The sequence below is a fragment of the Cervus elaphus genome, chromosome X, assembly GCF_910594005.1.
Source record: "Cervus elaphus chromosome X, mCerEla1.1, whole genome shotgun sequence".
Lineage (NCBI taxonomy): Eukaryota > Metazoa > Chordata > Mammalia > Artiodactyla > Cervidae > Cervus > Cervus elaphus.
In genome coordinates, this window is record NC_057848.1 from 101,037,633 (window position 1) to 101,064,621 (window position 26,989).

Here is a 26,989-nt window from a genome sequence, read left to right on the forward strand (position 1 = left end):
AGAAAGCCTTTCATGTGAAGCAAAACTGATGAATTTTATATCTTGGTGGATCTGCAAAAGTATGAAAATGAAAAAAAGAAAAGGGGTGTTTCTACTGTAATCTTGGTGGGTTTATTCTTCTGAAAAAGTCTGTTTCTCTCTTCAATTTTCCCCTTGTGGCAGAAAATAAAGCTAGTGAGATGTACAATGTAGTAGTAATTAGTGTACTTTAATATCTATACAATCTGTATTTTCCCCACATAAAATCCTTTGGTATGTCACCTGGCGGATGCTACTAAAAGTAGGGTGTTATGACAAAATGGGGATTTTTTAAAAAATTAGGACATCAGAAGAATTAAGTATTTATTAACTTAAACTATCAATTTAGTAATAAAAAATTTAAACCAACCATCCAGGAAAATTGTCCAGCTGTTGGTCCAGGTTCTAACATTGTTCTTTAACTCATTTTTCTTCTATTTTGCAGTAAGAAAGTAAATACTCTTACACTTAGACAAAGAGAAAAAGGCATTACTTAGAATATTTAGAACTACAGGGATTACAGAAGAGAAAGTTGGTAAAAAAAAAAAAAAAGAGGTTAAGAAATAATTTGAGAGTACTTTATGCTTATTTATTGTAAGTGCTTATAATTTAGTCTTGTTCAATAAATTATGGATGACTCAAAGTGAAACTAAAAATCAGAGAGTCAGGTCTAATTGATGGCCAATAATTTAATGTAGTTTGAGGAGTGCTTTCATTATTTATGGATCTTTAATTGTCTAACTCCTAAATGCAAATAAGTAGTGTACCTAAAGAAAATGAACAAGTCTTATAATCTCTGAGTTTGTTTCTTTATCTAAGAAATAGAGCAAAGACTATTTACTTCATAAAGCCATTGTGTTAGAATGGAAAGAAAGAATTTTAAGCCTTATCTGATTGGAAGCCTTTGTACATATGCACATGAAAGTGATAAGTCAAAGTAATTGTTTAGAGAAACTGGGTAGAAAATTTCTTTCACTTTTAGATAATTTGAAAGGAAATGCTAGTTGTAACTTGAGTCAGCTTTATCTATATTTCTCTTTTTATGTATTTTCTATCAGAAATACATTTTTATTCCCTTATAAAATCTTTCAAAGCTGAAAAATATATTTTTATTTAAGTTTTTATTTTAATTTTAATTTTTTGAATTATGAAAGTACGATAATATATTTTCAGGAAACTTGGTAAATATGGAACAAGGTTACATATAGTTCTATAAATTACACTTTTTTGAGTAGATAAATTAAGATTTTTAGTTGGGGAAGTTTCAATATCAAACACTCAAAAATTAATAGGATGAATACACAGAGAAGTAAAAGGATATATAGACCTGAAAAGCACTGTGAACTAATTCAACATAATTAAGAGTTACAGAACTTTCACACAATAATAAGACACAAATTCTATTCAAGTTCCCATAGACTGTAAACTAGGAGACACGGGAACATATCCAGGGACATAAAACAAGGTGTAAAAACTTCATGGTCTAAAGATATTGAAATCATAGTCTGCTTTCTTATCACTGTGGAATTATGTTAGAAATCAATATCAAAATATATTTGAAAATAACCCACATATTTTCAAGTGCAATATGACATTTGCCAAAAGACATTTTCCAACTTAGCCATTGCAAGTGTCAATAAAGTTATACTGAAAAAAAAAACAAAGAGGGCAATTGCAGAGAAGAAAACATTAAAATGAGAAATTAGTGTCAAAACAAGAAATTAATATTAATGATATTTTAAACAAAATCCCACGTATTTGGAAACTAAATGTCCACTTTCAAATGATGAGTATATCTAAGAAGCCATAACAAGGAACATTAGAAAATATTTTTAATAGAATAAAAATGAAAAGAGAATTTACTAGAATGTGTTGCATGTAACTGAAGCTGCTCAATGCAATTAAGTACAATGTGGAGTCTTGAATAAAGTTTGAAAACAAATAATGGATACTAGTATAAATTTTGTGAACTTTGAACAAAATCTATTCTTTAGTTAATAATATTTCTGCATACGTGCAAGCTAAGTCTCTTCAGTCCTATCCAACTCTTTGCAACCTTATGGACCTTAGCCAGCCAGGCTTCTCCATCCATGGGATTCTCCAGACAAGAAAACTGAAGTGAGTCGCCATACCCTCCTCCAGGAGATCTTCCAGACCCAGGGGATCTAACTCGCATCTCCTGCACTGGTAGGTGGGTTCTTTACAACTTGCACCACGTGGGAAGTGCAGTAATACTGTATCACTTGTTAATTTCCTGTTTATTTCTTAATAACATAATATTTCTTTTTTTCAATACCATTTTATTTATTTATTTATTTTTATTAGTTGGAGGCTAATTACTTTACAATATTGTAGTGGCTGTTGCCATATATTGACATGAATCAGCCATGGATTTACATGGGTTCCCCATTCTGATCCCCCTCCCGCCTCCCTCCCCATCCCATCCCTCTGGGTCTTCCCAGTGCACCAGTCCTGAGCACTTGTCTCATGCATCCAACCTGGGCTGGTGATCTGTTTCACCCTTGATAGTATACTTGTTTCAATGCTATTCTCTCAGAACATCCCACCCTCGCCTTCTCCCACAGAGTCCAAAAGTCTGTTCTGTACATCTGTGTCTCTTTTTCTGTTTTGCATATAGGGTTATCATTACCATCTTTTTAAATTCCATATATATGCGTTAGTATACTGTATTGGTTTTTTATCTTTCTGGCTTACTTCATTCTGTATAAGGGGTTCCAGTTTCACCCATCTCATTAGAACTGATTCAAATGAACTATTTTTAATGGCTGAGTAATATTCCATGCTGTATATGTACCACAGCTTCCTTATCCACTCATCTGCTGATGGGCATCTAGGTTGCTTCCATATCCTGGCAATTATAAACAGTGCTGCAATGAAGATTGGGGTGTATGTGTCTCTTTCAGATCTGGTTTTCTCAGTGTGTATGCCCAGGAGTGGGATTGCTGGGTCATATGGCAGTTCTATCTCCAGGTTTTAAGGAATCTCCACACTGTTCTCCATAGAGGCTGTACTAGTTTGAATTCCCACCAACAGTGTAAGAGGGTTTCCTTTTCTCCACACCCTCTCCAGCATTTATTGCTTGTAGACTTTTGGATAGCAGCCATCCTGACTGGCATGTAATGGTACTTCGTTGTGGTTTTGATTTGCATTTCTCTGATAATGAGTGATGTTGAGCATCTTTCCAGGTGTTTGTTAGCCAGCTGTATGTCTTCTTTGGAGAAATGTCTGTTTAGTTCTTTGGCCCATTTTTTGATTGGGTCATTTATTTTTCTGGAATTGAGCTGCAGGAGTTGCTTGTATATTTTTTAAATTAAACCTTTGTCTGTTGCTTCATTTGCTATTATTTTCTCCCATTCTGAGGGCTGTGTTTTCACCTTGCTTATAGTTTCCTTTGTTGTGCAAAAGTTTTTAAGTTTAATTAGGTCCCATTTGTTTATTTTTGCTTTTATTTCCAATACTCTGGGAGGTGGGTCATAGAGGATCTTGCTGTGATTTATGTCAGAGAGTGTTTTGCCTATGTTCTCCTCTAGGAGTTTTATAGTTTCTGGTCTTACATTTAGATCTTTAATCCATTTTGAGTTTATTTTTGTGTATAGTGTTAGAAAGTGTTCTAGTTTCATTCTTTTACAAGTGGTTGACCAGCTTTCCCAGCACCACTTGTTAAAGAGGTTGTCTTTTTTCCATTGTATATCCTTGCTTCTTTTGTCAAAGATAAGGTGTTCATAGGTATGTGGATTTATCTCTGGGCTTTCTATTTTGTTCCATTGATCTATATTTCTGTCTTTGTGCCAGAACCATACTCTCTTGATGACTGTGGCTTTGTAGTAGAGCCTGAAGTCAGGCAGGTTGATTCCTCCAGTTCCATTCTTCTTTCTCAAGATTGCTTTGGCTATTTGAGGTGTTTTTTTTTTTTTTTTTTGTATTTCCATACAAATTGTGAAATTATTTGTTCTAGTTCTGTGAAGAATACCACTGGTAGCTTGATAAGGATTGCATTGAATTGATATATTGCTTTGGGTAGTATAATCATTTTCATAATATTGATTCTTCCAATCCATGAACACGGTATATTTCTCCATCTATTTGTGTCCTCTTTGATTTCTTTCATCAGTGTTTTATAGTTTTCTATGTATAGGTCTTTGGTTTCTTTAGGTAGATATACTCCTAAGTATTTTATTCTTTTTGTTGCAATGGTGAATGGTATTGTTTCCTTAATTTCTCTTTCTGTTAGTGTATATGAATGCAAGGGATTTCTGTGTGTTAATTTTATATCCTGCAACATTACTGTATTCTTTGATTAGCTCTAGTAATTTTCTGGTAAAGTCTTTAGGGTTTTCTATGTAGAGGATCACGTCGTCTGCCAACAGTGAGTGTTTTACTTCTTCTTTTCCTATCTGGATTCCTTTTATTTCTTTTTCTGCTCTGATTGCTGTGGCCAACACTTCCAAAACTTTAATAACATAATATTTCTTTATATATGAAGAATTTGATCAGAAGTTTCAAGCCTCATTCAAATTTTTTTAAATCACTAAGATAATACATTTTCTAGACTTTTAACAGTAATACTATATGCCAAAATACGTGGAATTATATCAAAGTTTTGAGTGAATATAAATTAGAAATCTTTTACTTTGCACATACTAAGTCAAATAAATGTAACTAAAATGTCATAAACATTTTTAGCAAGGTAAAAATTCATAAATTATCTAAGACATATACATTATATATTATATATATACACACACACACACACAAAAGCTTTTCTACTAGGCTTGAGAAAGGCTTGAGGAAAAAACAAAACAAAACAAAACAAAAAAGGAGATGGAGATTTCATATTCAGTGCTCCTGTTTCATTTACTTTATGTTTTCCAATTAAACTTTTTAATTAAAACTATGAAATCCCCTCTTTTTTTCTGGTAAGGCTTAATAGAGTTCATCAAAGCCTGAAAAATATGTAATTTTTTTTTCTTCTCTGTAAAGTGAAAGTAATAACTTTTATCTCATAAAACTGTTGTGAGGATCAAGTACCATTATATATGACTATGCTTTACAGATGAAATGATGTTATCCTAATGTTCATGGGTTTCACTTCCTATTTATGCTGGCTTTTGTACCCAGGGAATTTATCAGCAGAGCTTGCTCTTCAAAAGAAGTTTCTTGATCATGCCTGAGTTTGCACCGAACCAGTCACACTCATTTGATTTTTCTTATAATAAAATTATATATATTTCCTTTGGTTCACTAAGATGATAATTTCAATTCATGTTATTCAAGAGAAGTGATGCTATTTGGTCTTTGTGGAAAGAGTTGTCTTGCTAATAGTCTTAATAATGTCATGATTTAGTCACAGAGTGAACTGGCCACAGACTAAATGACAGAAAGACTGACTTCTTATTACGATTTTCCCACACTCTTTGCCTTTTCACTTTACATTTTACTATATTGACAAACAAAAGTATATTTATGCTGGTAAATATTCTCTAGATTTTAAGAAGACTGAAAGTGAACTTTATTGTACAGAAAATTGTTTTCAAACTTGCTTGAAAATTAATAAAAAATGTTTAATTTTAGAGACTTGATGTATTTTAATATATGCACTTCCCAAGTCTTATCCAGCTGCAAGGAGGAACCCCTGGTGAATTTTCATATCTTCTGGAGAGTTAATGACAGTATTTGTTGGTGTAGAGATCGTTTTGGGAACTCTCCAAGACAAAACTCTTCTTGAGCTAGTGAAATTTGAGGAACAACTTCAAACAGCAAGACCGTTGTCAAAAGAAACAGATGGGGCAGTAACTTAGGTCATTTCTTACAGTATCAAAAATTAGTCTTCAGTAAAATGTCTACCTAACTATGGGCTAATTTCTTTCAAGAATTTCTGAACTTGAAAATGAGCTCACCAACTTCCTGCTTCAAATTTCTCTTTATAGATCTGATTAAGTGAAAGGATGGGTATTATCTGCAATGTAGATCTGGAAAAAGAACATTAACAATAATGGCATTTCTTCATGATATTCATTTAGAAATATGAGTGTATAGATAGAAGATGCTTTCATTTACAACCCATCTGTCCTCAGTGGGGTCATCAGAAGGTCAGATGTTGTGCCACCTTAGGCCATTTAGCAAAAACTAAAGCCTTTGCTCCAACCTCTAGACCTTGTTTTCTTTGAGATTGGTTTTCCCGTGGCAACAATCCAAAGTGATAATTCTGTGAGTTGAAGACTTTTAAAATAGAAAATAAAATCCCTCTTGACTTCAAATGATGGATTAATTTAGTACTAGAGGTAGGTAGGTGAGGGACCAGAAAAGCTGCCAATTTTTCCCAAAGAAGAAAGGAACAATGGGACCCTAGGTTGTACACTGATTGTAATTAATATATGTTTCAAGGAGCTTGAGAGAAAGAGTAAAAGAGAACAAATATGTGCATATGTAATAGGGGAGATCTTCAAGTTTGTAATTTACTTTACTAATATTAAATAATAAATTTTTATGTTTATCATCATGGTGTTCTTTGACTCATATTACAGATACTGGAAACATTTATTCTTTTCACTTTTGCTTTCTGAACTTCTGCAGAGATATGCTATGTCTGGGGAAAAGCTTATCCCTACACACTAGTGGTACATAATATCTCAATGATGCAAAACAACTAAGGCATGCATGTGACTGGGAGTTTTCATTGTTAAAAACTCCTCCTTGACATGTAGGTTGAAATGAATGGGTTTGGCACTAATGAAGGATGTAGTCTAGTCAAATGCTTGATCAACAGGCAATTTTGAATGACTGTGATGGCATGGAAGAAGAGTGACTGATTTTTATTTTTTTAATTTATATTGGCTATCAATGATGCATAGGTAAATGATGTCCCAAGACTGAATAGGGTGCTATAAGAGACAAAAGGGACCTTAAAGACCATATAGTCCAAACCACTAATTTTAGAGATAGAAAACTGAGATCCAGTAAAAGTAGATATCTCCTTTTTTTTTTTTTTCTTTTTTAGATATCTCCTTATAGATATAGAGGTAATTGGTTTATAGTTTTCCCAGACCTGTGTTCCTTTCACTATATTCTGCAGATGTATATACATCAACTGCATGTGTTATCGTTAGTCACTTACCATCCTTATCCCTTATTGGCCAGTTTGGTTCTCTGTTATGTAGATAAATACTATGGAATTTCAAAAAAAAATGTAATTCAAAATAATATATATTTGCTTCATGTGAAAACATCCTCTGTGCTATAGAGTCAGAGGATGGTAGAACTGGAAACAACCTGGCCCTACCAGTATAGAAATCTGTTTTTCAGCATCCTTAATGAGAAATTACTGGGCCTCTGCCTGGATATCTTCAAAATAAGGAACTCATTTATTTTTCAAAAGGCAGCCTAATTTGTTATCTGATAAATTGTTAAAAATCATTCTTAATATAAAAGTAGTTGCCCCTTTTAATTCACATCTATATTTTCTTAATTTTTCTCCCATATGAGACCATACAGAACAGATTTAATTCTTTTTCAAATTAGTTCATTTATTTTAATTGGAGGCTAATTACTTAAAAATATTGTGGCGGATTTTGTCATAAATAAACATGAATCAGCCATGGGTGTTCATGTGTCCCACCATCCTGAACACCCGTCTCACCTCCCTCCTCACCCCAGCCCTTTGGGTTGTCCCAGAGCACAAGCTTGGATGCCCTGCTTCATGCATCAAATTTGCACTGGAAATCTATTTTACATATGGTAATATACATATTTCAATGCTACTTTCTCATATCATCCCACCCTCGCCTTCTCCCACATAGTACAAAAGTCTGTTTTTTACATCTGTGTCTCTTTTGCTGTCTTGCATATAGGGTTGTTGTTACCGTCTATCTAAATTCCATATATATGCATTAATATACTGAATTGGTGTTTCTCTTTCTGGCTTACTTCACTCTGTGTAATAGGCTAGTTTCATCCACATCATTAGAACTGACACAAATGTGTTTTTTGTTTTGTTTTTTTTTTTTAGTAGCTGAGTAATATTCCATTGTGTATATGTATCACAGCTTTCTTATCCATTCGTCTGCCAATGGACATCTAGGTGGCTTCCATGTCCTAGCTATTGTAAACAGTGCTGCAATGAAAATTGGGGTACATGTGTCTATTTCAATTCTGGTTTCCTCAATGTGTATGCCCAGCAGTGGGTTTACTGGGTCGTATGGCAGTTCTATTTCCAGTTTTTTAAGGAGTCTCTACACTATTCTCCATAGTGACTGGACTAGTTTGAATACCCACCAACAGTGTAAGAAGATTCTTTTTTCTCCACACCCTCTTCAGCATTTATTGCTTGTAGAATTTTTGATGGTGGTCACTCTGACTGGCATGAGATGGTACCTCATTGTGGTTTTGATTTGCATTTCTCTGATAATGAGTGATGTTGAGCATCTTTTCATGTGTTTTTTAGCCATCTGTATGTCTTCTTTGGAGAAATGTCTGTTTAGTTCTTTGGCCCATTTTTTCATTGGATCATTGGGTGATGGTGGCCTCGTAGAATGGGTTTGGGAGTTTCCATTACTCTTCAATTCTGGAAGAGTTTTAGTACAATAGGTGTTAGCTCTTCTCTAAATTTTTGGTAGAATTCACCTGTGGAGCCATTTATTTTTTAAAAGGCAGTGTAATTTGTTATCTGATAACATTGTCAAAAATCTTTCTTAATATGAAACAAGTTGATTCTTTTAATTCATATTTATATTTTCTTTATTTTTCTCCCATATGAGAGCATATAGATCAAATTTAATTCTTATTTTATATGGTGGCATTTCAACACTTAAGAAAATACAGTCATGCTCTCTTGCCTTCCATATCTTTTAATCATTTTTATGAGAGCATTAACAGATCTTTTAGCATCCATCCAATCGGCTCTTCCTACATGGTCTCCAATAAGTCAACATTCCTCAAAAAATGAATAATAAAAAAAAAAAAAAACAAAACAGGGATGATGTTAGAATTTTTTTTTTTTTCTGAGCAGTGCAGAATGAGGAAGGATAACTTTCATCCATATATACTTATGCTCCTGCCTTGGTCTATCATTATTTTCAGTGATCACTATGTATCAAAAACGCATATGCCCTTTACATGGATTATCTAAAATTTAATCTTCAATAACTTTATGATATATTATTCTCAACTCATATTAAGACACACAGAACCATATATATTGAATAAGATGTTCAAGTATTCATAGCTATTAGTTGGCTGATTTGCACTCAAGCTTGCTTAATTCAAAAATGGGTATATAAGCTTCTACTTTATACTGCCTCTAATACCAACTGAGTGATTTATTTTTCTTTAGTGTTGGCTCATTTTAATCTTGTACATAATCTTGAATTATGTACAATTTTGTACAAATAGCAATTAAATTTAGCCTGTATTTGCAAAACTGACTTTTAATCCATCCTCAGCAGAGAACTTACATCTTTTCTTGTCCATTTTCCATCCTGTGAGTTTTGGTCTAAGCTTCTAGACTTTTGAACCATGCTTTATCTTTTAGATTTTTATCATTCATTAAGTTGAAAAACAAGTCATTAATATATTTGCTTAAATTATCTATAAATATTGAATAGGACAAGGGATTTCTTCCAAGGTAATATGGGTTCATTAACTCATATTATTTGTTGTTCAACCAGGTGCAATTTCACCTAACAGTACTGTCTTATAACTTAAGTTTTCCATTTGTTCATAAGAATATTGTGGAAAACTATCAAGGATCTTGTTAAAATGATGCTACATTGTAGATACAACATCCTGCAACTGATGCAACAACCATTTTTAAATCATTTGCTAGATAACAATGGGATACAATGATGACTACTGACCTTAAAACAGTCTAATTTTAAAAATATAATAAAATTGACTTTAATGCCCAGTTTTTGTTGTGCTCAGTCACTCAGTCGTGTCCAACTCTTTGTGACCCCTTGTGCTGTAGCCTGCCAGCACGGTATTGCCTACAATGCAGGAGACCTGGGGTTCGATCCCTGGGTCTGGAAGATCTGGAGAAGGGAATGGCTACCCACTCCAGTATTCTTGCCTGGCGAATTCCATGGACAGAGGTTACAGTCCATTGAATCACAAAGAGTTGGACATGACTGAACGACTAACACTTTAGGTAATATACTTGGATGGGTCAAGAGAAGCAAGGGTTCTTTGAGTTTGTGAAGAGAAAAGTGATGATTAATCTATAGACCATTCAAAAAGGGAGATTTACTTAGTTTGGAAGGATTACCTGTTAATGAACCCATGCTAAATCTTAATGATCCTTTCATCCTGAGTTAGAAAGCATAAAATCTCAGATGCACGTTTCTGTAAGAACCACTTGTTGAATATTTGATAATGTAATCTAGAGTAAATCAATCTGTCAGGCTTGACACCTTGGAATTCAGTGGACTGAGATTCTGTGCTCAAATATATAAGTTATTTCCTTAAACTGTGGGAGAGTTGACTACTTTAGGATTTCTCTTTTCCAGTAACCTCAGTGAGCATTTGTTTCTCTTTATAGGTCATTTACATCATAAAGGATCATTTTAACCAAACTGTACGTTTTCCAATCTGGCTTCCTCTCGGAACTCTACTGCCCCTCTCAGGGGTCTCTGCTTCTTTGTTGTTCTGATATTTTAAACACTTTAAAACAGACTGAATGGGAACTTTTTTAAAACACAGCTACACAGTGCTTTCCTGAAACATACATACAAATTTTACAAGTTAAGTCTGGGTTTACATGATGCTAAAACATCTGTCAAATCAGTCCTTATTTTTTGTTGTTATATAGATATACTGACCATATGCTTTGAGCTTTCCAGAATGGTTCTAGTTTCAAATATTGTGTCCCATTGTCCTTATAATTACACTCATATCTGTAGAAGCCTGTGTCTTAGTTCAAAAGTGAGAAATTATGTTGCCAGACTTTGCAAAATATTTTGAGAACTGATTGAGCCAGATGATTTGGTGTACTATAGAAGATGAAATATCTTTATAATCTGATATGTTGCTTTTCCTATCCATATTCCTCTCCTCACCATAATATATTGTTTGAGAACTCATGAACAAATCAAAAGTTAAAAAAAGTAGTCTTGGCAAAATTAAAGATTATTTAGCTCATATGCAACAGGATATATATAAAAATATAAAATTTCTTTTGAGAAAAGATAAGGACAAAAGCACAGAATTTTTTTTAAGCATTCCTTAAGGAAAGTGCTCTATGAATATTAGCTGTTAATAGCATAATGAGAAAAATATCTTTAATTCAATAAAATGATACATTGAAATAGAAAGAAGGGTATAGAGTTAAACTAATAGAGAATAGGTAAAGCTAGTGAGAGGAAAGATCCAAGATGAGGTAGGTCTTGAAGAGTAAGTTAAAAGGAAGGAATACATAAATTGGGTTTCCCTGGTGGCTCGCTGGTAAAGAAACTGCCTGCCAATGCAGGAGACACTGGTTCAATCCCTGGGCCCAAAAGATCCCCTGGAGAAGGAAATGGCAACCCACTCCAGTAGTCTTGCCTGGGAAATTTCATGGATAGAGGAGCCTGGCAGGGTATATATAGTCCATGGGGTCCCAAAAGAGTCAGACACGACTTAGTGTCTAAACAACAATGACAAAGTAAATTGGATGAGTGGAAGGAAAGTAGAAGACAAAAAGACAAAATTAAACATGATGGGAAAATCAAAGTTATTTTGTTATAATAGACAAAATATTCTATTTAGTAATATGGTATTTAGACAATGAAATGTTATACTTTAGGCTTCTTCTTGTTGTTTCTCCAGGTAGTCTTTTTAAGCCATTAATAATAATAAGATTTAAAGGTTGAAACATTGCAAAGAAATAGAGGAAAACAATATAATGGGAAAGAATAGAGATCTCTTCGAGAAAATTAGAGATACCCAGGGAACACTTCATGCAAAGATGGGCACAATAAGGGGCAGAAAGTATATGGACCTAACAGAAGCAGAAGATATTAAGAAGAGGTGGCAAGAATACACAGAAGAACTGAACAAAAAGATCTTAATGATCCAGATAACCACAATGGTTTGATCACTCTCCTGGAGTGTGAAGTGGGCCTTAGGAAGCATCACTACCAACAAAGCTAGTGGACATGATGGGGTTCCAGCTGAACTATTTAAAATCCTAAAAGATAATGCTGTTAAAGTGCTGCACTCAATATACCAGCAAATTTGGAAAACTCAACAGTAGCCACAGGACTGGGAAAGGTCACTTTTCATTATAGTCCCAAAGAGGGGCAATGCCAAAGAATTCAAACTACCATACAGTTGTGCTCATTTCACATGCTAGCATGGTAATGCTCAAAATTCTTCAAATTAGGCTCCAGCAGTACTTGAACCAAGAACTTCCAGATGTACAAGTTGCCTTAAGAAAAGGCAGAGGAACCAGAGACCAAACTGCCGACATGCATTGGATCATAGAAAAATCAAGAGAATTGCAGAAAAACATCTACTTCCGTTTCATTGACTATGCTAAAATTTTGATTGTATGGATCACAACAGACTGTGGAAAATTCTTCAAGAGATGGGAATACCAGACTGCCTTACCTGCCTCCTGAGAAATCTGTAGGCAGGTCAAAAAGCAACAGTTGGAACTGGACATGGAACAACGAACAGATTCAAAATAGGGAAAGGAGTATGTCAAGGTTGTATATTGTCACTCTGCTTATTTAACTTCTATGCAAAATATGTCATGTGAAATGCAGGACTGGATGAAGCACAAGATGGAATCAGGATTGCCAGGAGAAATACCAACAACCTCACATATACAGATGATACCACCTTAATGTTAAAACGTGAAGAGAAACTAAAGAGCCTCTTGTTGAAGGTGAAAGAGGAAAAGAGAAAAGTTGGCTTAAAATTCAACATTCAAAAAACGAAGATCATAGCATCTGGTCCCATCATTTCATGGCAAATAGATGGGGAAACTGTGGAGACAGAGACAGACTGTATTTTCTGGGGTTCCAAAATCACTGCAGATGATGAATGCAGCCATGAACTTAAAAGATGCTTGCTCCTTGGAAGAAAAGGCAGGATAAACCTAATCAGCCTATTAAAAAGCAGAGATATCATTTGCTGAATAAAGGTCCATCTTGTCAAAGCTATGATTTTTCCAGTAGTCATGTATGGATGTGAAATATGGACCATAAGGAAGTTTGAGGACCAAAGAATTGATGCTTTCCAACTGTAGTCCTGGAGAAGTCTCTTGAGAGTCCCTTGAACAGCAAGGAGATCACAGGAGTCAATATTAAAAGAAATCAACCCTGAATATTCATTGGAAAAACTGATGCTGAAACTGAAGTTCCAATACTCTGGCCACTTGATGCAAAGAGCTTACTCATTGGAAAAAACCCTCATGCTGGGAAAGATTGAGGGCAGGAGAAGAATGGAGCGACATAGGATGGAATGGTTGCATCACATCATTGACTCAATGGACATGAGTTTGAGCAAACTCTGAGTGAAGGACAGGGAACCCTTGCATGCTGCAGCCCATGGGATGGCAAATAATCAGACATGACTGAGCTACTGAACAACAACAAAGGTTGAAATGACCATCTGAATCCACACTTGCTATGGTCTCTCTTATACAGGAGACTCATATTCCCCTCCTCTAGCTTTTTTTTTTTTTTCCCCCTGTCCTATATCAAAATATTAAGACTGTAGACATTGTCATCTTTGGGCTGTATTACCAGTCTTTACATATTTTATTGATGATTCATCTGTATAAATAATAATGATGCTCAAAATACTTTCTATCATTTATTATATGACAATTTTTGGGTTGATTGCTTTAAACCAATTACCTAATTTAATCATTAAAACACCCTATGAACAGGTAATACTATCCTCCTCATTTTACAAATGAGAAAAGAGAAGCACAAAGAAGATAAGCAAATAAGGCAAGACCACACAGCTCTATTAAATTTAAGAAATGGATTTTGAACTCAGGCAGTTTGGCATTAGACTCCATGATACTATAGTGTACTACTTACTGTTAGAAAGCTTCGTGCCTGATGAGTTAGCTAATATACACAATAAATGTTTGACAAAAATTTATTTAATTAATGAGAGCAAAATGAATTAATTAATGTGGATGTGGGCTAAACTTGTAGTACTATCTGACAATGTTAGTAGAGTAGTGAAGAAAGCTAGGTAATTATCACTTATATAATCAATGCAAATGACCAGGCAAGACAAATTTCTCACTTTTGATTTAGTAATACCTTCTTTCTCTGAGTTATTCTTATAATTTCCTAAACCACAGAGTAAGAATTTACTAAAACAAAGTAAACAGAAGAAGGGATAATTTCAGACTCATCTGATACCTAACTCAAGACCAAAATTCCATTTCAAATTATTCCATAGCCCAATGCAATCTGAATTTATTATTAAAGATGGCAATATAACTACTGTCAAATTGAAAGGAAATCTTGGAACTTAACACTTAGCTTTCTGGACTAATTCATGAGATTGCTATTTGGAAGCATTGTTCTATATACTATGTAATTTAAGCTTTACCTTATAGTATGTGTGTGTATTCTGTTTGCTTCTGTAGTGAATTTTCTAATTTGACAGTAGGCATTATTCCAGTTAGTTGACTAATTTCTAAGTCTAATTTTTTTTTAATTTTATAGTGGATAAAAACAATCCTAATTTCTGTGAAACACTGTCTGTGCATAGATACAAAAACATTTTCTGTTAGAGAAGAAAAAAGGACTACCATATAAGAAATGGATTTTCAGAAGTGTTCTAGTTTCTGAGAAGATGGTATCACTAACAGTAATGTAATTAGAGTATCCATCATAAGGAAGACAAATTTAGTCATGGATTTTACTGAGTTACTGCCACCTGGATACTTTGAATTCAATATGAGACTTCTTCTGACAAGGGACTCATATGTATAACTCTATCTTTCTATCTGTCTGTCTGTCTATCTTATACTATCAACACAGTCATCCTCATCATCATTTATTTATATAAAGAAATCTTTAAAACAAGTGAAGTGAGGAATCTAAAATTTGGGTACTGCATTATTTTTGTTGTTGTTGTTTTAGTTACAAAGAAAAGATAGCTAGTCATTATAAATCAGATCAGTAAAAGATGCATAGTGGCATTTTATTTCCCCTTTTCTCTGTTTCTTTTTTTTTTTCCAGAGATAAATCAGGCAATATTCATTGAGTTAATGTTCATTTGGAAGAAATAATCAATTTTCAGTTTCACTGCAGAGGAAAATTGAATATTCTCCCAGTTTGCTGATTATGATCTCAAAAACAAACTGGTAGCAATATATTCCATTTTACTGAATTTGTTTTTGCATTAATAAATAATCCTTGAAAGTTTGATGATGTGCATAGGCCATCTATGTTGAAATAATGACCCTTTGAGAGATTTTCATGTGGTAATATTAGTATTTCTATTTTTTTTTCTGTATTTTCTACTCTATATCTGCACATTCTAAAGTGCATGTAAGTTCAGTGGCTTCATATTTGAAACTTGATTTTTCTCAATACAGCTGTATTAGCATTCAACTGTGAGTTTTTAAGATAATAGTATTAAAAGCAAACTTCCATTCTGTTATGAGTGCAGTGCAACCCAATACTTGGTAGCATTTACCACTAGTCTTTGTACAATATCATTTTTATTAGCCAATTTTAATTTTATTACATAAAGAATTCAATCTCTACACTTAAACATTTTGAAGCATTAAAATATTAGAATCACATGATGATCTTTTAATGTGATAGTATTTTAATTTTTTAAGCAAAATATTTATGTTATTGTTAGTTATAAAAATCAGAAGCAAAACTCATGAAATACATTGCTTTTTATTATCAAGAGATTTTTTTTCTTGATTGAATCAGTGAATCAGTGTATATTCTTTTGTGGATATGTTATCTGGGGAGAAGTCAGTTCAATTCAGTCACTCAGTCATGTCCAACTCTTTGCTACCCCATGGATTGCAGAATATCAGGTTTCCCTGTCCATCACCAACTCCCAGAGTTTGCTCAAACTCATGTTCATCGAGTTTTTGATGCCATCCAACCATCTTATCTTCTGTCTTCCCCTTCTCCTCCTGCCTTCAATCTTACCCAGCATCAGGGTCTTTTCAAATGAGTCTCTTCTTCACATCAGGTGGCTAAAGTATTGGAGTTTCAGTTTTAGCATCAGTCCTTCCAATGAATATTCAGGACTGATTTCCTTTAGGACTGACTGCTTTGATCTCCTTGAAGTCCAAAGGACTCTCAAGAATCTTCTCCAACATCACAGTGCAAAAGCATCAATTCTTCAGTTCTCAGCTTTCTTTACAGACCAACTCTCACATCCATACATGACTACTGGAAAAACCATAGCTTTGACTAGATGGACCTTTGTCAGCAAAGGTCCTCTGCTTTTCAATATGCTGTCTAGGTTGGTCATAGCTTTTCTTCCAAGGAGCAAGTGTCCTTTAATTTCATGGCTGCAGCCACCATCTGCAGTGATTTTTGATCCCCCATAATAAAGTATTTAACTGTTTTCACTATTTCCACATCTATTTGCCATGAAGTGATGGGACCAGATGCCATGATCCTAGATTTCTGAATGTTGAGTTTTAAGTCTACTTTTTCACTCTCCTCTTTCACTTTCATCAGGAGGCTCTTTAGTTCTTCTCATTTTCTGCCACAAGAGTCGTGTCATCTGCATATCTGAGCTTATTGATATTTCTGCCTGAAATGTTGGTTCCAGCTTGTGCTTCATCCAACCAAGCATTTCGCATGATGTAATCTGCATATAGCTTAAACAAGCAGGGTGACAACATACAGCCTTGATGTACTCCTTTCCTGACTTGGAACAGTCTGTGGTTCCATGACCAGTTCTAACTGTTGCTTGTTGACCTGCAGATTTCTCAGGAGGCAGATGAGGTGGCCTGCTATTCCCATCTCTTTAAGAATAGGAGAAGTAGTAGTATTTATAAATAATTTATGGAAGTGACATGTCAATTTTCTACATTTGTTAATCTTTTTACAAAATGTATGTGTCAATTCTAAATAACTTATTAATCAAAATAAGTACATATCCTCTTGCTACAAGTAATTTGGTAGTTAAAATAATTGGTCACAAGAATGTTTGTTCCAGTATTGGTGGCCATATCTTGGCCTTTAAAAACAATACATAATTATAGAGAAATCAAGAATTTCAGAATTTATACAGAGTATACTTTTTGTTATCTAATAAAAATATATCTTTAAGGACAGAATAAACTAATCTGCAAATAGCCAAAACCATAGTTGGTTGCCTAGAAATTGTAATGTCCAGTAGTTGCTCTCCTTATTTGCCAGTATACATTTATTTGTTCTTATTTTGAGTAAAACACTAGTTGTGATTTTTGTTTCATAAAAGAGGTTTATATCCTTTTTCCTTTTTCTGAAAAGAGACAACTGGTGTTTCAACTTTAATAGATAAAGAAATCCCTATGAAAAAACAAAAAGAAAAAAAAAGAAATCCCTATGTACTAAAAATAATATTTTTACTTCTCTATGTATTTCTGATAGTCTGAATTTATATGATATAAAAGAAAATTTTGATATGCTAAGCATTTTCCAGTACTTTTTCAATGATCTTTTTTTCAATAATCTTTTATTTGATCATAATTTTTCTGCACAAATTAAAAATATAAAATAAAAATTGACAATTCATAATTTTAAAACAGCATCTGATGTTTACTTTTGATAATATAATAGCTTGATTCTATATAATTAAAATTTTCTTTCTTTTTAATAATGTGAACCATACAGATGGGCTCTTTTGTTATGATTACATCAAACATCTATTACCTTATTTACAAAGAGATACCTCAGATTATGTGTTGTTTTGGCTGACGGTGACTGGAAAGAGGGAAGTTTATGAGGTAGGAAAAATCTGTGCCCCCTCATAATTAAACAACCATGAAGACATGCATCAGTCAGCAAAAGCAGGCATTATGGAATGAAAATTAAAGAGTCAAACACTGGAGTGTCTACTCTATATGCCTGCTGTTAGACACTGAAGCATGGAGAACAGGATACACCTCTATGGATGGATAGCTTTCCTTATTAAAAGAATATAGTGGGAAGCACAGTAGGGGAACATACTAAAACAAGGTTTTGTAGTAATTTCCTTGAAAGAAATTTCCCAAGATAGCAACTTGAAAAGCTTTTAATCTTACAACTAGCTATAGAGTGCTCTTTGCATTAGGTGGTATTTAAAAATTCCATTAGTTTGCAACAGATCTCACAGAGTTTCCCAAACTCTTCTCTCTTCCTTTATTTTTTTTTTCCTTATAACATATTTGCTATCCGGGCTCATTAAAATGCATACATATTTGAGAGTCTGAATCCCTTTGAAAAAATGTCCCAATGATATGTTAGCTATTTTCATTTTGAATAACAAATTTGACTTAGAAACTGACATAATAGCATAAGTGGATGAAATTATGAACTTTTATGGCTGCATTTTCTGCTTCATTCAATTTAATATCTCACATGTTTCATTAGGTGAATCTTGAAGGCTGTGTGACATCCTTTTACTTCTTATAAACTGCATAGAAGGAAGACTTAGGTGCTATAAACTTAACTCAGTCCAGAAGATTCATTGCTGGTGGCTGAAAAGAAATATTTTAAATGCCAATTTTGAATGTCGGCTCACACCCTGAAATATTGGTTTCTATTCTATTGTGTATTTTTTTCCTTTTGCCTTAGGTGCTTACTTGAATTTTTGGAAAATTATTTTTTATTTTTTATTTTGAATTTGTATATACCTATTCTTTACATTGTCCATTAAATATATATAAAAAGTCAAGATTTTGAAAAATTACCATCTAAAATTATCAAAAGATTTTGTGACTTATAACCCATTGACAGAGTATTGGTTATTTAATTTCCCTTGGTTATTTAATTTTCCTAAAGTGAATCTTTAGTAAAATCACTGAAGTTTTCTAATACAATGAATCTATTTACATACATTGTACTTTTAGAGAAATGTTAAAATTTTGATTACAGTAGACAAGAGTGAAAACTGATGTAATTTGAAGTAAGTTAACCAAAGGCCGGCTCAGGCACTAGGGATGCAAAAAGAAAACATATAATTTAATATGAAAATATGCATTATATTGTTATTTATTAACTTTGGATTTACATAATTCAAATCAAAAGCATGGATATGCTCTGAATTTCACATGATTCTTTCAGAAACTTATAGATACAAAATAGTAAATCTAACTTGCCTAGGTAGCAAATAACATATAGTGAAGTAATTAGCAGCATGCTTTCTTTGCCAATTTTGACTTGCACACATTTTATTTTTACGTAGCCATTAGTAGCAACACTTTAAAATTAGATTTCCCCTTTTGAGTACAGATATTTAAAAACTACACACACACAAAGCTTTGTTGTTGAAGTAATATTTTTTTAACCTTTGTTTAATAATATGCCTATGATCTTAGGTATTTGCATTTTCCTTATAAAGAGCAGTCACAAGAAAAAATATTCTCAGAAAACTGAACTCTATGCCTTCTTATAGTTGTTCATAACACAAAGACAGATCCTCTCCAGTGATCAGAACTAAATATAACCTCTTCCATTACAAAAAGAAAAAAAAAATTCCTAAGTATAAAAGCAGAGATGAAAATGAGTTAAAATTTACTTCTTTGTATTTATTTTAATGGAAAGATAATATTTAATATGCTAATATTAATTCTATAATTGGTGAACCCCAGAAAATTTTTAATAAATTGTTCTTCACTTAGAGTAGCATTTGTCAAATTTAGTTGTATAATATTTGGTTTGTGCTCATTTTGTAGCAAATTTAATCTGCAACTTATTTACCTTCCTTAAGAAAGAGTGTCTAAAATGACAGGATAATGTGTTTAAACTCTGCATTTTACCCACTTAATTTTTTTTCTTTGTGGTCTATAATTGTATTAGCAACACTTTTTTTTTCCTTTCTTTTTTCTTTTTACTGTGGGTATGTTCCTCTCTATCAGAAAAACTATTTCTACTTTAAACTGGCAGGGACTCAGATTTCAATAAAGAATATTTAATGACACAAAATCAAATTGTTGATTTTATTGAGAACTTTACTGTATGCCACATCTGATGATGTATATATGTAGATGATTGTAAGTCATTTTTGTATAGTTTTAAATAATTCTGAATTCTAAAAGAATTATTAGGGGAAAGAGCTAGTGAGGTGATTACTTGGTAATGGGATTATTTCTTACTATACAAGTCATGCAACCCACCATTTTTTGTACTTTTATTTACTGTAAACTTACAATCTGTATACACTTTGGTAGTTAAAAGATTCAGACAAAAAAAAAATCCATTGTTTCTTAAAAAATATAAGCACATTTTTGGGTTTGATTTTTAAGTTAAAAATCTGATGCTCATAAAGTAATGCAAAACAGCTTTCACATCACTATTGTACAGTTGCTACCATAACAAATGTTTTCTGTGGCTCTTATGCAAAAACAAATTCTTAGACATGTGGAATATTTTCATGGATAGGGAGTGCACATACATTTCTACATTTCCAAAGCATCAATATGGCTATGAAGGGAAAACATATTTCAGCTTATATGCATATGCTCCCCAAAATGATTAGATCTATTTTATTTGCGATATATATACATGGAGGATTAAAGAATTCCTGCAGGGAAAGAGTTAATCTATTTTTAACTAAAGCTTTACTTTTGTAATCTATCCAGTGCTCCAAGTTCTGTCATTGATCTATGATTTATGTGATTTAAACCACCTCTTGGCTGTTACACTCGTTTCTGTCCAAGATGCTGAGTCGAATACTAATTACAAGATCAAATTTATGCTGTTGGGCTAAGCAGCTGAATGAGTTCTCCATGTAGGATTCCATTCTCCATTCCTGCCACAGTTGACTCTTAAAGACGTATTTGTCAGAGAAAAGGATGAAGGAAGAAACAAATTTTTAAATGTTTTGATTCATATACTTTAGTATACTAAATAATTGTTTTTTAATCACACATATGCAGTCCTGAATGGAGATGTGGTCATGTGCGTAGAAGACATAAACTGTATATTTCATCGCTTCTCTGTGTGTGTGTATTTCTGGGAACATAGAATAAGCACTCAAATTAATATTTATGGATTTATTTAATGTACAAGTTGAATTAATAGTAAGATCCAGTCCACAGAGTGCAAAGTTTTCATTCTACAACTGTACTGCAAAATTTCCAAACAGTAACCAGTATGGGCCATAGATAAGCAATTACTCCATTGGAAGAGAAAGATAATTTGTTGAAGGAGTAATTGAAGAGATGTAGGTGACTAATTTTCTGTGAAGAAAAGTGGTATTCAACTGGGAGTTATTAATATATTATCTTACAGTGGACATTTAGAAATGTCTAGAGACGCTTTTGAATATCACAGCTGGGATGCAAGTTGTTTGGTATCTAATGGGTAGAGGCCACTGATGATGTTAAACATTTACAATGTAAAGGACAACTCTCCTCAACAAAGAATTGTCTGGCCCCATCTGTGAATAGTGACACTGTTGAGAAACCTTGATCTAGAAGTACCATAAACCTGTCACCTACTATGCATATTCATAGATATTGCTTAAAAATTAAAACACTTGCTATTGTTCACTTCATAAAGAAAAGTCACACAAAATAACTGGGCCAAACAAATGGCAGAACTGGAGTGGTTGGATCCAGCTGTGATCCAGAAGCACAACTGTATGAGAATGTAAAACTAGAAATGCTACTATCTGAATTTTTTTTTTTTTAATTCGGTGAGGCTTCTGAGTCTGATTTGGATTTTAGAAGATGCTAGCTTCTTCTTTTTTTCCAATTATACATGCATACCAACTTAAATTATTTTCTTTGAGTCTTCCCAAATATACATTTATATATTGTTGATATGTACTCACTTTTATTTTTGAGACCTATATTTTTATTTGAATATGAATCAGAATCCTGTAGGCATCTTTGTAATTCATGGCAATTATACAATTGTATTATCCTTGGGGTCATGGACATTTATTCTTAAGACAGTTGTGTTATTTAACCAAGTCATATTTTCCTGCAGGAAATGACTACATCTTAGATTGAACTCACTCAATAAAATGTCAACACAAAAAAAGCAATGAGGTCCCCATTTCCAAACTGGAATAAAAGCTGTTTGACTGGTCTGATTGGTCCATTAAACTTAAGAACTCAGAAGTGTGTGTGTGTGTGTGTGTGTGTGTGTATGCGTGCATGACTTTAATGATGTTAGATTATATTAAACTTTAGAATTAATACCTATCCATCACATCTTGTGACAAAATGGAGATGCCACTGTTACCACTATGGAATGGGGATGACTATAAGGAAATGGAAGCTGAAGTTAGATCAGTTCCTACTTCTGTTGCTTATACTAACTAGCTAAACTCTTTGACTATTAGTTTTCTCATCTATAAACTCAGAATATGAGTAACTACACAATTTGGCTGTTTATGAGTCAAATGGGTCAATGTATCTAATTCTGTAGTTAATAAATAAATAATAAACTTCTATTATTATTACAGCTTCTATTATTATTATTAACTTCTCAAACCTGCAATATTCATTTAAAATGAACAATTCTTCAGGAAAATTTTTTCAGTGGTAAAAGTTGTGGAAAACAATTATTCAGGGTAATAGTTGTTTAAAGAAGATGAGTTTAATATGATAGTTGGCAAAAGAGAGATACAACGTGAATTAACAGCATACCTTGGTAAGTCATCTGACCATAGCAGTAGGGAAGTCGGGAACAGCTGACATTTGGAGATTCAAATAAGTAGTTAGAAATCTGGCATCAAGGAAGGAAATCTATAGGCATTCAGTTCAGTTCAGCTGTTCAGTTGCGTCACATTGTATGCATGTATGCATGCATGCTAAGTCGCTTCAGCCGTGTCTGACTCTGTGCGACCCCAAGGACAGCAGCCCACCAGGCTCCCCTGTCCAGGCAAGAATACTGTAGTGGGTTGCCATTTCCTTCTCCATCGTGTCACATTAGGCCTTGGCAAAGAATTAGTGTTCAGGGAAGAGATTCTATGCCCTGGAGGAGAAATGGCAAACTTCATCAAAATTCGTCACTGTCACAGTGGATTATCAGGAAAGCCATTCTTTCAGAGAAATGAGACTGGAAGCAAATAAAGGATATTCTTTACTAGATTTTAAGTAATACCACTTGAAGTGTAGTAGTACAGTTCTTTATAAACAGCAGTATTTCTCTACTTCACTGCTGCTTTTTTCCATAATGATATAAAGTACAATATATTCAGAGATAATTTAAATAGAGAGTAGAAGAGATTCACACAGCTGTAATAGTATATGAGGTTTCCTCTAAATAAGTCTGTTAATCTTAACTCTCAGGAAGTTTTAGCCAGTCCTATAGTAGCAATTTGGTTTAAAAAAAAAAATTGTCTTTAAAGTGAATAAAGCTATGCTATCACCTGCAAAATATTTCAAGGGTAGATATGAATGGTCTACTCAAAATGTCTTTAGTGATCTCTAAATATCAAGATTGGTATTAATAGGGGAGATTATGAGCATTTTACTTGTGTCCTGTTCTCTTTTGCTGGTTATCTATATAACCAGTCCTGTCACTAATATAGATTACAGGAAGGTGGGATTTAAGATCTTCTGCCACAAATACTTTGAATTTAATCTGTTATTGTTCTTTAAGTGTGATTGTTGTACTTCAAATGATGTGTGGTTCAAGAAGACACTTAGTTGACTAATCCTTTCCTACTCCGTTGTATGAAGATACTACTACATATATTCAAATATGATTTAATATCAAGGATTTTATTTCTATGAAAATTTCAACAATGGTCAAATTGTATTGCAAAATGATTTTTGATTCCACCTATGAAATGTTCAGACCTTCATCACCTCTCACTTAGATTATTGAAATAGCCCCTTAACTGCTTTCCATGATCCCAGTTTCTCTCCTTTCAATTTTTTCTTTACATCAAAGCCAAAATCTGGTTGGGAATAGTCTACCTACCCTCCTCCAGTTGCCAAGAAGTAGTCAACTTTTACTATGCATCAGTACCACCTAAGAAACTTTTTGAAATATAGATGCCTTGACCCCCACCTCCAGGGATATGACTTACAACATGGGATCGAGCTAACTTATCCGAATTTTAACTAGCTTTTGGGTGACACCAATGTATGAGCTTCCTTTACCACACCTTGAAAAACAGTAGCATAGTGAGTAAAGTTCAAAATCTTTGCCAGCACTTTCAGCATTCTCTAAAGAGTAAGATGATAATTACTATTTTGGAATTCAAAGAGTTCAATTCTAATATATTATCAAACTCAATATACTGGAAACTACTGCAACTACTACATAAAAATAAATGTCAATTTTCATAAATCTATAAGGTCCTAGAAAGTTAAAAAGTTACTTATTAGTTGTCTTAGTCCATTTGGGCTGCTATAACATAATTCCATAGACAGAGTGCCTTATAAATAATGGAAATTTATTTTTTCATAATTCTGGATGCTGGAAAGTCTAAGATTGTGATGCCAAAATGGTTATGTTTTGGTGAAGTCCTTCTTCTTGGTTTGTAACTCATGCTTACCTACTGTGTCCTCACATGGTAGAAGGAGTGAAGCATCTCTGAGATTTATTTTGTAAGAATATTAATCTCAATCTCATTCATGAGGGTTCCACCCTAATAATTTCAACATATGAATTTGGGATGGACACAAACATTCAGACCATAGCAGTGGCCTCTGGGCATCACGGGGTTAGGGAATATTAATAACCAAAATAGTTTTGTATTCTGTTTGTGGAAATTTTGCATTTGTTTCTTCCCTAGAAGTAAGTATAATTAGCCTTGTCGACATTCACTGCCAACACTACTCCTACTCTCCGACTCTATGTCTCACTCTACTCTGATGGGCCAATATCATTCCTTTCCCTTACTGCCTATTCTTTTCGGGGCCTCCAATTGGTCTGATGAGAGACTGGGTTAGGGGATATTGGGCAAATGAGGCAACATTAGGTACTAGACCAAATGATATGCATTCAGCTAAGAATGTAGAGTAGCCAAAACTTAAGAGTCATTAAGAGAGGGGGCAAAAATATCCAGGTAGATCAGTGTGCCTTTAGATGAACTAGTTAACTTTTCAAAGTCTCATTGTGGAAGGAAGCAAAATAAATTCTACCTCACTTGAATCTGATTACTTCATCAAATAGCTACAATTTACTTGCTAAAACACTGACTACATTTACTGAAAGCTGTTTACATAATAAGGTTTCATATGTGTTTGCTGAAATACGTTTTCTGGGAAATATCTTTTCTTTGTCAATGTTTCTACACAGCGGTGTGTGTTAAGTGACTATCAAATGAAAGATACTGTGCAAGGTTTCCTTTTATTTTAGTTGGTCTTAAATAGATATTGGTCTTCCCTTTATGTTTTTTCAAAATTCATGTCTAAATTGATATATTTCCCATTCTCTATTAGTGTGGCATCATTTCTTCTCCTTCAGCTCTTGTCTTGTTGCAGCAAATAATTGAAACAACAGAGCAGGATAGCTTAAGCAGGTAGCAAGCAGCAAGCAGTACACTCTTGAGACATGAGAGCAGATCAACTCCCACAGGAATACCTACTGTGTCCTCACAGTAGATACACAGGGTGGAGCCCTCATGAATGAGATTCATATTCTTATAAAATAAATCTCACAGCAATCCCTCACTCCTTCTACCAAGTGAGGACACAATAGGTAAACTTGTCTCGGCTTCCTTTCTTATGTCTTTTGTTCCCTCCCCTAAGCCAGCCCCCCAGAGCCTGATTGATTCTGCCCCATGCAAAATAAGGCTTAAGCCTTAGATCAATCAGGGAAAGCAGTGTTTTGGGTGCATTTTCTCATCAGAGGTCTCCACTCTCTTTTTCGAGGTATTTTTCTTTTCTTTGTTTGACCTCCATGTGGTTCTTCTAGTTGCTGCTTCCTTTGACTGCCATCTTTGACCCTGTTTCCCTATTCTAACTACCTAAGAGTAGCTTTGGAAATAATAACTAAATGAAAGTATATTGAATTTGCTTAACTTTAGAGTAATAGATGAAGGAAGGAGTCATCGTAACACCATAAAAACCAGAACAGACATTAAAAAGTTTCTCATAATGCCTGACCATTAGGCTCTGGCAACTTGAAATGCAATAACCATCTGCAGACCAGACCTTCTGGAGGGTATCCATCTTTCTGCCAAACACAAATATGAATGTGCACAAATTCATTCCTAGTTGTATTCTGTTTTGATAGCTGTGAATGAAAGAACATGCATATATGTTAATGAAGATCACCCTCAAATTCCTTCCTTCCAGTCATAACTAGATCTGTTACTATGAGAAAGCTTTAAGATAATGTTCTCCTAACTGGAAAATTTCATCAAATAGCTCTAACCAGACAGTTTGGAAGGCAATGATAACTAGTGTTTATAGTGATGATTCTCAGGCATTGTAAGATCTTAAAGTGTACTCTAAATCCTCAAAATAAAATGCAGGTAGGCCCAGTATAGTTTTAGTGTTCTTTTCATTTATCTTATATATGTCTTCAAAACTTGGGGATATATGTTATGTGCATTGTATGTTAAATGTGTAAAATCATTTTTAAACAATAATATGTAGATCAATGCAAAGAAATAGAGGAAAACAATAGAATGAGAAAGGCTAGAGATGGCTTCAAGAAAATTAGAGATATCAAGGGAATATTTCACACAAAGATGGGCTCGATAAAGGACAGAAATGGTATGGACCTAAAAAAGCGGAAGATATTAAGAAGAGGTGGCAAGAAGACACAGAAGAACAGTACAAAAAAGGTCTTCATGGCCCAGATAATCACAATGGTATGATCACTCACCTAGAGCCAGATATCCTGGAATGTGAAGTCAAGTG